Source organism: Planococcus citri, chromosome 5 (genome assembly GCF_950023065.1).
Source record: "Planococcus citri chromosome 5, ihPlaCitr1.1, whole genome shotgun sequence".
In the NCBI taxonomy this organism is placed as follows: Eukaryota; Metazoa; Arthropoda; class Insecta; order Hemiptera; family Pseudococcidae; genus Planococcus; species Planococcus citri.
Window position 1 is genome coordinate 13483158 of NC_088681.1, and position 12777 is coordinate 13495934.

At 34.6% G+C, this 12777-nt stretch overlaps 1 long non-coding RNA gene across 1 annotated transcript; it reads right to left on the reverse strand.

Moving 5' to 3' along the window:
• Positions 1-7331: 7331 nt before the first annotated feature.
• Positions 7332-12521, reverse strand: LOC135848849 (uncharacterized). The gene is made up of 2 exons (XR_010559448.1): positions 12315-12521; positions 7332-12202 (listed from the first exon to the last, which is right to left on the reverse strand). It is a non-coding gene; the product is annotated as an uncharacterized LOC135848849 (long non-coding RNA).
• Positions 12522-12777: the final 256 nt, after the last annotated feature.

Sequence of the window (12777 nt, forward strand, 5' to 3'; positions counted from 1 at the left end):
AACTACCACGTTTCTACATAGGTAGACATTCTTTCGTACATGTACAATAATTATGCGTATACTATCACGTGGTATTAGTAATTTTTTGTTTCTCACACTCTCGCTGTCTATCTCTCTCGATCATTCGTATCATTTATGTAGATGCATATACGTATAGCTATACCAAAATATACGGGTTTATGTCGCAAATTGACTCGAGCGAATCAGCGCAGAAATTGTCTCGGTTGGTTTGACAATTAAATGGGATATGCTAACACTGTGTGCTCAGTTCGAAGGTAAGCACGATAATTTTCTGATGCTGGATAAAAATTCAGAGTGGAATTCTCGTATAGTGTTGTTTCGCGAGAGGGTTTTTCCAATTTGAGCCTCATTTAAAATGGTAATTGAAAAACATGAAATCAAATAATTGAAAAGTTCATCTGTCATTTCTCAATGAGAAACCGTTTATAATCAGTAATAATTGAAATTTCTGTGATTTTTCATTGAAAAGTTGGAATATTTCAACTTTTCAATTACTTTTGCTAGTTTTTCAATTACCATCATAAAGGAGCCTTTACAATAGAAATATTTAGATGATATAAATCGTTCACGAACGATTCGTTCAAAAAAAATCTGGCTATAATTAGACTCTCCCAAGTTAATCACGACAAAAATGATTCATTTGATTTCATTCAAAATGAGATTCAGCAAACGATTCATGAATTAGTGAACGACTTTAAGATCCGTTTAAAAATACGTAATAAACCACTTTTGAATCTTCAGAAAAAAATTGACTCAATTCACAATTACAGACAATTCATTGGATTTGGATTTCAAATTGAACCGTCCTCAGCGATTCACTGCAATGGATCTTCAAATTTCTGGACTTCATTTTATTTTCAATCATTTAGTACAAACGATCCTCAGAATTTGAAATTATTGAGCTATTGCGAGTTGTCCATTTCAATACGACTCTTCAATTCGTTCGCGAACGATTCCTTTGAAAAAAGATCACTCATTCACGAATGATTCATCCAAATTGCAACTTTTTCATCTGATTCGGAATTGAACTTCCTCAAGTAATTCATTTCAATATGATATATCAAAGTCGTCCGCGAATGATTCGTTCAATTTTGAATTTTTCAAGATGTTTGTGAATGATTCGTTTGATGTAAAATCAATTCACACATAATTTGATCTGGAATGAATCCTTAAAATTCAAGTCGTTCATGAACAAATCATCGTGAAAAAATCACTCGTTCACCTCTCACACAATTCGATCGGGAATGAATCTTCAAACTGTGAGTCATTCGCAAACGATTCTTTTCAAAAATTGATCACTCGTTCGCGAATGATTCATTTCAAATCACGTTCTCTCGGTCATTCATCAACGTTCACAAGACTCAAGACTCATGACTCACTGAATTCAAAACTAAACTCATGAAACTTATTCATTTTGAATCGATTTTTTCCAGTAGTTCGCGAATGATTCATTTCAAATAACACATTTCAGTCGTTCACCAAAAATTCATCAGATTAACAACAGAATTTTTGTAAATGATTCACTTCGATATGAACTTTTCAACTTTTCAAATCGTTCATGAATGAATTTTAGAATTTGAAGTCGTTCGTGAACGATTCCTTCCAAGAATGAATCACTCGTTCGTGAACGATTCATTTCAAATTTTATTTTGGTCAGTCATGGACAATTCATTTTGAATCAACTTTTTTTCAGTCGTTCGCGAATGATTTATTTCAAGAATTTTCACGAGCAATTATTCACTTCATCATTCCAGTATGACTTTTTCGAGTCGTTCACGAAAGAATCTTAGAACTTGAAGTCGTTCGTGAACGATTCCTTCAAAAAATGAATCACTCGTTCGCGAATGATCCATTTCATATTCTATTTCAGTGATTCACGAACAACTCAATTTGAAAAAACGTTTTTCTTAGTCGTTCGTGAACGATCCTTTCCAAAAATGAATCACTCGTTCGCGAATGATTCATTTCAAATTTTTTTGATCATTCACAAACAACTCATTTAGAATCAACTTTTTTCAGTCATTCGAGAATGATTTATTTGAAGAATTTTCACGAGCGATTCACTTCAGCAGTTCTGTTCAGCATGATCTTTTCGAGTCGTTCACGAATAAATCTTAAAACTTGAGGTCGTTCGTGAACGATTCTTTCCAAAAATAAATCTCTCGTTCGCGAATGATTCATTTCAAATTTTTTCCATTCTTTGGTCATTCACGAACAACTCATTTTGAATCAACCTTTTTTCAGTCGTTCGCGAATGATTCATTTCAAGTTTTGTCGCGAACGATCAACTTCAGCAGTTCAGCATGATTTTTTCGAGTCGTTTGCGAATGAATCTAAGAACTTGAAGTCGTTCGTGAACGACTCCTTATAAAAATGAATCACCTTTTTTCAGTCGTTCGCGAATGATTCATTTCAAGTTTTGTCACGAACGATTAACTTCAGCAGTTTAGCCTTCAGCATGACTTTTTCGAGTCGTTCGCGAATGAATCTAAGAACTTGAAGTCGTTCGTGAACGATTCCTTACAAAAATGAGTCACCTTTTTTCAGTCGTTCGCGAATGATTCATTTCAAGTTTTGTCAGGAACGATCAACTTCAGCAGTTCAGCCTTCAGCATGACTTTTTCGAGTCGTTCGCGAATGAATCTTAAAACTTGAAGTCGTTCGTGAACGATTTCTTCCAAAAATAAATTACTCGTTCGCGAACGATTCACTTCAAATTTTTTTGGTCATTCACAAACGACTCATTTTGAATCAATTTTTCTCAGTCGTTCGCGAACGATTCATTTTGAATCACATCCTCTCAGTGGTTTACTAACGAAAAACAGAATTTTTACGAGCGATTCACTTCAATACGACTCTTAAGATGTTCACAAATGGATCTTTGAACTTCACGTCGAATTAAATCTCAGTCGTTCACAAACGATTCAGTGGATTTGAAACAGAACTTTGGACCAACGATTCACAAATACGACTCTTTCAAGTCGTTCAGGAATGATTCGTTCGAGTTGAAATCCATTTCAAGGGCTGCACTCACACCAGCAGCTTTTCCATTTTATATCCGATCTAATCGTTCGACAAGATTCAAATTTCTTCCTACATCCTTCAAATGGTTTAAGAAACGTACACTTCAAACCTCTTCAACAAATCCATCGACTACATATAAACCTTCGCTTCATCCACTATAACTCGAACCTGACGCATTCACACCATTCTCGAACATTATTCAAATCATTCCGGTCAACAAAAAAAAAAAAAAAACACCTCAACAACACAAATAACCAAACCATTATCCGAGCAATTCTCCCACAAATATCGCTTTTCTCCAACTCTCCAACACATTTACGACCATTATAAAAATTCAAAAGCAGCACCGGCGATAACCAGGGTCGGGAAAGTGCATACATTATGTAAAAAAACTGCAATTAAACAAATTTTTACGAACCGTACACGTGTGCAAGGTATCCACTTCGCACAACATGTTATTCCTCATTCCCATAAATAAGAAAAAAAAAATTTCCACAACTTCGTCACCACTCATAATCGTCGTACCAATATTTACAACTTTTCGATGCAAACTCGTCCAGCCAATATTCAAGCAACCCGTCCAGCAAAAATCTCTCCGATTGACCAGGTCCTTGGTCTTGTCTCATTCCATGTCACACCTATATAAAGTGAAATCATAGGTATACTTCGCATAGCATAACTCCTTCACACCTCAATATATCCAGATTCCAGATCATCCACGTCCAAGTCCTTCACCCTTGCTGCAAAATCAATCACACATTACCATTAGTCATCTCATCTTCTACTAACGATGAAAATCTCTCCTAGTTTGCCATGTACATCGCACGTGTACCATATAGTTACCCAGATCTTCGAGTAAGTTGTCAACTACGCATAATTACGCGGGCAATCTACGTAGAGAGGAAAAAATTGCATCTGCCTCATCTCTGCAGCACATCGCATCACGGCGTGAATTCGCAGATGAAGATTATTTCACGCTGCCGTGGTAAACCAGTCGATAAATCTTGCATTTTTCCTTGACACCGTCCAAGCTCGTGATTCGCCTTCATCCGAATCCGAAAACACCTTTTTTTAATCACACAACAGCTTCGTTCGTGTTAAATTATCCGCTAATGGTAATTAAAAAATTGCTTCACGAGTTCATCGTTTACGGCCGGATGATTACGAAAATTGAACTTGGGGTTTTTTTCCCGCCTAAAAAACGTAACGAAGAAAACAAAATTTTCTCGCATACGTAGAAATGCCACCAGACCTACTCTCGTATATACGTACACATAGTAGCTAGAGAGACTCATTTACATAAAAGTAATCAGTTCGATAATAAAATAGTTAAATGAGCTGATTAATTCAGCAGCGTCTTGCATTTAGTACATACATATAAGATACTGCACGTTGCAAGGAGGGGGAAGGGGAGCAAGGGCCACCTAGTATACCTACATACGTACAAAAGGTGGTAAAAGTTTATTTTAATTAGATTACCAGCAGTATAATAATTTCACTATACAGACACTATAAAACGTGTACATTTCGCGTCAAATTAACTCTGCGAGACTTTCTTTTCAAATTTTTCATCCTAAAAATCACCCATACCCAATTACCCATTACCCATTGACCCTCCATTCATAGACCGACAAAATTCGTTACAATTTTCATTACACCGTCGCTCGCTTGGTAGAACTTGCCTCATCATCGCCAGTCATCAAAGGCCCTAGGAGAACATACCAAAGACCAAGATTACCACACGCGGAAGATAAAAGCGAAGTTAAGAGTTACATTTCCGAACTTCGTCGTCGTCGTCTTCGTCTTCTTCTTCGTGTTATTCTCAAAACAAAACACAAGATTTCACTTTCTCCTAGAGCTCGATTATTTATATTTTCTTCGACACTCGGCACCGTATACCTACGTCTAACTCTAATACGTATACCTCTACATAAATACACTATACACACACACATACATACACGTTGAACATCTCTTGTTGTAATATACGTAAAACTTGATTCTGCATAATATCCAGACCTTGAATAAGAGATCATCCTTTTGAATACTCTCTTAATATACAATATAAAATTAGAATACTCTCGATTTCTTTTTTTTTTCTTCTTCATTCTTTCTTTCTTCCTTTCTTTCTTTTCTTTTCCGGCAGTCTTATGAATTTTTATAGTTTCGTGTACCTTTGAAATAATGCAAATGAAGACCACTTTGTTGCGAGAACGAGTTTGGCGTATGGTGAATTTCTAACCTTCTTTTCACCCTCCCCCTCACTACTCTGTAGTTGTAGTGCGTATTTTGTGGACGAAATTAAGAGTCGTGGTTAGAATTACTTAGAGTAGCATTTTGTAATATTTTCACTCTCGTCGTTTTAAATGAGTTCGTTACGATGTGGGCTTTTTTGGAGTTGAAGATTGCGTCAAAATCATTCGACCCTGCTCCCCTTCCCATTCTTTATAGCTATAATGACGAAAAAAATGATATTTCCACAACTCAGATCTCGCCCCTAAACTAAAATGGGCACCTTGGATACGTCTGTAACAAGCCTTTCCTAACAAAATTATCCAAAAAATTTAAAAATTGGGGCTTTTCAAATTTTATTAAGCAGATCAAATTTTCTAAAAATCCTAAACAACTTAGAAAAAGTTTTATTGAAAATATTTGATGAGGCACATCGCACCAGGGCTCAGTTTAATTCGACTGAGATCAAATTCGAACTAAAGGGCAAAAATTCAGTCAAATTGTTCACCCAGATACTACCTACAATCCATATTCAAGATTTTTCAAAAATCAGCTCTAGACTTTACACGAAGAGTGTTCAACAAAACTACAAAACTAAATTCAGGCCTTTCACAAGACAATGATCCAAATTTTCGCAGCATCTTCAACAAATCGATATTTTCACCCTCTCTTCTTCCTACTCGAACAAATGTAGATAATTTTCATGATTCGTAGAAATAGACAGCAAATTTTGGAAAAAGATGAACGAAATTGAAAAAAAAATCAAAAAAAATTAGATGATCTCAATATTTCAGACTTTAATCATTCAAGCCTCAAGGGACCTACAGATTTCTCTTTTTGACACTAAAAATTGCTGTTTATCATGACGACCTAGGTAAATTTCCATCTAGATCCACTCCACTAGGTATCTGTTTTTATTGATTCACGAAATTGATACAGTTTTCTCAACATTTAATGGACAATTGGAGCTCATCATAAAAAAAAAAAAAAAAAAAAATTGATGTGAAAGAACTTTTACGAAAGTAATGAAAATTTGGGCACTTCAAGTTAATACTTACCCCCCCCCCCCCCACCAGCTTAAATTATTTTTTTCAGTTTTGAATTTTCATTGCACTTTCCACATCTTATCAAGATGAACAATTTTTTAATTTTTGATTTTTTTCCCAAAAAAAAAGACTTATTATTGACATTTTTACTCAATAAATTGTTTCTGATTTATTCACAATTTCACTCTGTCTTTATTCAAAAAGCGGAGGGAGGAAGGTGGAGTGAAGGGTAATGCATTTCAAAAAAAAAAACATTTTTTCGGTTCCAAAGTTTGAAATTTGAGAGTGTGGCTTCCTGTAGGACATTTTTTCAATCATTTTAAGAAGAGGACGGATGAGAGGGGAGGGGTGGGGTCAACACTTTTTTCAGGATGAAAATCTTTCATACTACGACTTTCTTCAACTAAAAAAAAAAGTAAAAAAATAAAAAATAGTCTAAATTTGTTCAGATTTTTACTCAATTTTTTTGCCAACTTGAAAAAAAAATCGTGAATTTCAAAAAAAAAAGGAAGGGCAAGTAAAAATTTTCAAAATTCTATTTAAAAATTGTAAAAATCAGAACTTTTTGGCAATTTTGGTATAAAAAAGAGGCACAAAAGCAGGATAAGCATGATTGCTGGACACTTAGGACAACTAGGTAAATGATGCAATTTTTCGTAAAAGGAGGCATCAGAGGGGTTGATAGAAAGTTACTCTTATGCAATGAGACTTTTTTGGAGGAATTTTCTCCAAAAAAGGTGATGAGGGGAGGGGGGACTTCAAAGTATACAGTTTTTCAGACCTCAAACTTTTCTCCAGTCTTTCAATTTTCCATACAGGTATACATAGAATAGCAGATGAGGGGACGGAATGAGAAGGGAGGAGAGGGGGTAAGGCTAATAAATCCGCAAACTCTTCAAGTAGTTGGCTCATGGAAAAAACATGAGGAAAGAGAGTGGTTGAAAGAGGGTTCTCATTTTGAAATTTTGAAAATTTCGGATTAAAACACTTGAAAATAAATCAAAAAAATTTCTCAAAGCAATAAAATATTTTAATGAATTCCAAAACATTTTTGAATTGCCAAGGTTGAAAGAAGGAGCTCAAATATTTAGCTGTATATTCAGAGGTCAGTTCGCAATCCTTTTAGCTGGAGGAGAAGAAAGGGAGGGAAAAAGAGAAGGGGGAGATGAAAATGAGAAATTATTGCATCTCAAAAATTTATACATCTCGCAAATTTGGAGCCAGATCGAAGAAATCCAAATCTTACAAATCAGTCTGAAAAAAGTTGACGAGGCAAAGAAAAAAATGGAACCAAAATTTCCAAAAATATAATGAAAGTTGAAGCAAATATTGAAAAAAAATCCGGAAACTTGAAAATACGTTTGGAAAGCTTTCGAAAAATTGATAGAAAAAGTCATAAAAATTCTACAAAAAATATGATAACATAAAAGTAGAGATGTGCAGAGTGAAAAGTGAAAAGTGAAAAGTACTTTTCTTTCAATGAAAAGTTGAAAAGAAAAGTTCCTACTTTTCATTACACTTTTCAGTTTTCACTAAAAAAAAAAAGCGAGTGACCAATCAATTTACTCATCAGAGATCACTGACCTCATTGATGAAGTCAAATATCAAGTTTCACTCTCTCCACTCCGCCACCTTCGCAATTTAGTGCCCATTTTTGATATTTTTCACAACATTTTTTCAAAACTGAAAAACCCAAAAATGTCAGAGGCTCTAGAAAGGCTCAAAACTACCACTATTTGATTAAGTAGGTAAAAAAAAATGATTGTTTTTTTTTGTGTTTTAGATAGTCAAAAAATACATCAATTTGAAGCTCTTACAGAGAGCTTTAATAATGAGATTCACACGATTTACTTTTCACAACTTTTCACACTTTTCAATGAACTTTTCACTTTTCATTTCACCAAAATTACTTTTCTGAAAAGTGCACATCTCTACATAAAAGTAAAGCATTTGAATCCAACTTTGAATCATTTCACTCCCTTCAGTGCTCAGTTCAAAAAATGCAGTTTTTAGAAATGAATAGAAAATTTTTCAATTGTGAAACCAGTAACCACTCTTGAGGTGTCACTCCCAAAATCGGCTCAAATGTGGATAAACTCGTTAAACAGGCCGAGTATAATACACAACTCGATTTTTAGCTGCCCAACTTCATATTCACGCCTTCTGGAGCAAATTCAAAATTCTGGAGAAATTGAAAAATCGCGCTGGAGGCTCCAGAATGGCGGGAAATTGTGAAATTTGGATTAGGAGGGTTGGTTTTGGACAAAATACAGCGATTCTCGTGAATTTCAAAAATTTCCACACAAACGGGAAACTTTGGATTTTTTTATTTTTGAAAAAAGCTGGTCAAAAAGCCACTTTTGAGATGTCACTCTCAAAATCGGCTCAAATGCGGATAAACTCGTTAAACAGGTCGAGTGTAATATACAACTCGATTTTTAGCTGACCAACTTCATATTCACGCCTTCTGGAGCAAATTAAAAATTCTGGAGAAATTCAAAATCGCGCTGGAGGCTCCAGAATGGCTGGAAATGGTGAAATTTGGATTTGGGTAATAAATATTAGTTTTGGGACTTATTTTGACCATTTTTATTGATCAAGTACGTACTTTTTTAAAAAAAAGCATAAATCAATCGCCAAAAACAGTCAATTTTGAATTTTCAAAAATTGGTCAAAAATCGAAAAATGAACTAACTATTGGGCAGCTGAAAATTTGGTTTTGGGGGTTTTAGACTATGCTCTTTCCAAAAATCGCGGTCCCGTTCAAATCGGAGTGTGACACCTCAAGAGGTTCCCTTGAAAAAAGTCTGGCTTCATCTTAAATAAATAAAGCACCAGGGGAATAGTTTCAAATTTGGAATCAAAAATGATTATTAATTTTAAAACGGTGAGAAATTTTACAAAAATTACTCAGGGGTTTCGAAGCTTGAGGGGGTTTTTCAAAAATGAATATTCGATCCAGAAACTTGTTGTAGAAGTACTAAGTACATTTTATGAACTTCGATGCTTTGCTTCAAACGGATGAATCTTTAGAACTGACACTCTCCAATTCGACTGAAACCAAGCTCGATCGAAAGAGCATCTTTTATTTGAAGTTCATTTTTGGATTTCTAAAAATTTTAAAAAATCAAAAAAACTGTTCCAAGACTTTTCTTTGTATTTTTTTTAAATGCATATAAGTAAATTTTTGGAGCAAAGTTAACCAATGTGAATAATTCCCTAAATTCAAATCTCACCTATATAGTTTTGAGCCGGTTTGGAGCATCCAAAAATATTTCAATTTTTTCCAAAAATTTTAAATCGCTCAAAAATGGCCAAAAAAGAACTTTTGAGGTGATCAAAAAAGAGGCTCGAAAAGCTTTGATCAAAGTTATAAATTCTAAAGCTTACTTTGATCCTTCCAGAGCAATATGAAATTTCTAAAAAAATTTGAAAACTTGCTGAAGACTTCAAAAGAATCAAATAGCGATTGCTTTCGAATAGGGTAATCGTGTAGACATATAAGACGATATCTTGCCAAAAAAATCTTTGAAAATTCGATTTTTTTCACTTTTTCTAGAATTTAAAAATTAGTCAAAAATCCACTTATGAACTGACACTCCTGGAATTTCGCTATAACCACCTAAAATAATCTAGAGGGTGCCCAAAGCGCACAGAAGATCAAAGTTATGTTCAAAAAATCATTTTTGGCTTTCCAGAGCGATTTGAAATTTCTGGGGCAAATTGAAAAACCACAACAAGATGCCCCAGAAAAGCTTAAATTTTCAAAAATTCGCCAATTCAAAAAAAAATCAACTAAATTTCATTCCTCTCAAATCAAAATTGAAAAAAATCCACCAATCACTTTCCTCTCAGCCGATAATACACACATGGGAAATGCACGACAGAAAAAAATCAGACAGATAATATGCACTATGCACTTGAAAATAGTTATAGAACTAGTAAACAGAGCGTATACACCATAAAACCATATCTAATTACGATAATTTCTTCAGTAAGTACAAGTGAAATTCAGCGGAAGACCAGTGAGGTAGCAGAGAGGGGGAGGGTAGGAGAAGGTACACGTAAGCGACGACGACGAAATACACATACGTTAATACAATTCAGGAAGTAAAAAAAAAAAAATACATATTTTACACCTACATACGTACACGTATTCGAGAAAGAAACAGACAGACACATCGTTATCGCAAAATAACACGTCAAGAGCCATAAGGTAATGATAAATATCAACAAAGTAGAAAGAAAGATTTTTCACGGACAGGGGCAAACAAAAGCGCGCGTATAATATGATTAATCGCATGGCCATATTGGCTAATTGAGCGTTGTGGAGTCGTCGGAGAGTGATTCGATTCGTTTTTGAAAATTTCATTTATAGGTACTTATAGGTGCGAGTGTCAAAGCTGCAAGATGGGCAAAGGATCGGGGGTCAACTCGAGTGTGAAACTGAAAAGAAACAGGGAGATTAATGCGAAGAAATCTCATCTATACGAAGACGATTTCGGATATTAGTAAATGGCGTTGGTAGGTACTATTAAAGAGTATATAGTAAATTTTGACTACGACAGTACATACAGTCTCTACAACTCTCACTCGATTATATTGATAATTCCACTCTCACAAAATGCCATCTAGTTATACATATTTTACGTCGTGACGTCACCCCCTGAGCTGAGTGAGATTACATAAAGTAGGTCATTATCGAAACATATACGCTTTTGTTATTGAAAATAATAAATGCGTTGGTCGATATAGTACATATAAAAATACAAAATTATAATTTTGAGGACGATATTTGAATATTGTTATCTGATCGCGGGTATAAATAGAAGAATAATATAAGAGCTCGCGAGCTGGAAATATGATAGGTAAAAAAAATAATGTAAATCATATTAAAACGTCGTCGTCGTCATCGTGGTAAAGAGTTGATGAAAAAAAATATCGTACTCGAGTAAGTAATTTTTACGATCCGTACAATAACCGAAGAAATCGTCAGTCAGTAGCCGAAAATTATGGGAATCTGGGTATTATTCGTATAATATAGGTATATTTACAACCAAATATGACACCTTTATAACGGTATTGTTTGCAGTGCATCGCAGAAAACCATTAATGCGTCGTTATTGTATTTATTATGTACGTTAGCTCGTAGAAACTTCCAACTTTCTACTTGCTTTCTGCTAATTGCTAGGGCGCTGTCACAAACCTAACAACAATTTATAAGCAAATTATTTACATTTCAGAGCCTATCAAAACGGTCTGCTATAATATTCGCTATTTCCTGTCCGAGAGAAACTGATACGAATGTAAAAAATTAAATCAGTTTTTCGGTAAAATCAACTTGAAGGTACGACTGGACGACTGAGACCAACAAGGCACAGGCAGGCAGAGAGTAATAGTAGGTAATACGTTTACTCGATTCAGGTACTCGGATGATTACGATGTGAACTGGCACGTACATAGCATGTGTTACAACCGCTATCATTATTACATTGCGTAACTAACACAATTATGTCGTTTGTTGTTGAAAAGAATATGTAATGATCTGTTCTGTTCGTAGTTGGCATGTCAAAAACTACCTAGATTCCTTCGTAGTACTCGTAGCCATCATGTATGTTGCTGCAGTATGGCAGTGGAAAAGTTCACGATGCGATCCTTGAGATGGGAATTAATATTAGAGCTAATTTAATGCATTAAGGTGTTCGTCGAACGAGTAAACACTTCCATCGACGAATCGTACCTACAACACATTGTCAACTGCATACATATTTTACCCTTCACTGGGCCATGAATCTAGGCAACCATAATGACCGATGACAGCGATAGACAATGTACAGATGGGTGGGCTTACTCTACAGTAAATATGAATGAAAAGCATACTGAAAATGAAATGAATCCTTCTGTAACCAGGCATATTGGTTCGCAAGAACGAGAATAAAATAATCAATACATAACTACAATCTTTCATAATAATGTATATTGGAAACTTACCTTTCAGTTTATACGACAGCTGTACGGTGGCGATCGGAAGTCAACTCCTTCGGCTATGTAATATATCGTGAGAATTTCCCAAATACCGGATGATTCATTATCGTTTTCATTTTCATTACGACAGAATTTTAACCTCATTTTTTTCAAATTTTCACTTTTACTTTTTTTTTTGAAAAATTTCACAGAGTGCGAGGTAGGAAAAGAAATATGAAATTTGGTTTGTGGAAACTTTTTCTACAACGGATCGATTTTGGAAATATTTTCCATTTTATCAGCAATAACTGCGTGAATTGGAATAATTATCATTTTATAAAGTATTTTGATGTAATTTAAATATAAAATTCGCCATTAAAACATTTTTAAAGAACAATTTCATTTAAAAACTTGCAAATTATACAAAACTAAATATCACAGATAAAATCTTCAAAATGGAAAGTTGAACAAAAATTTCCCAACATTGCGA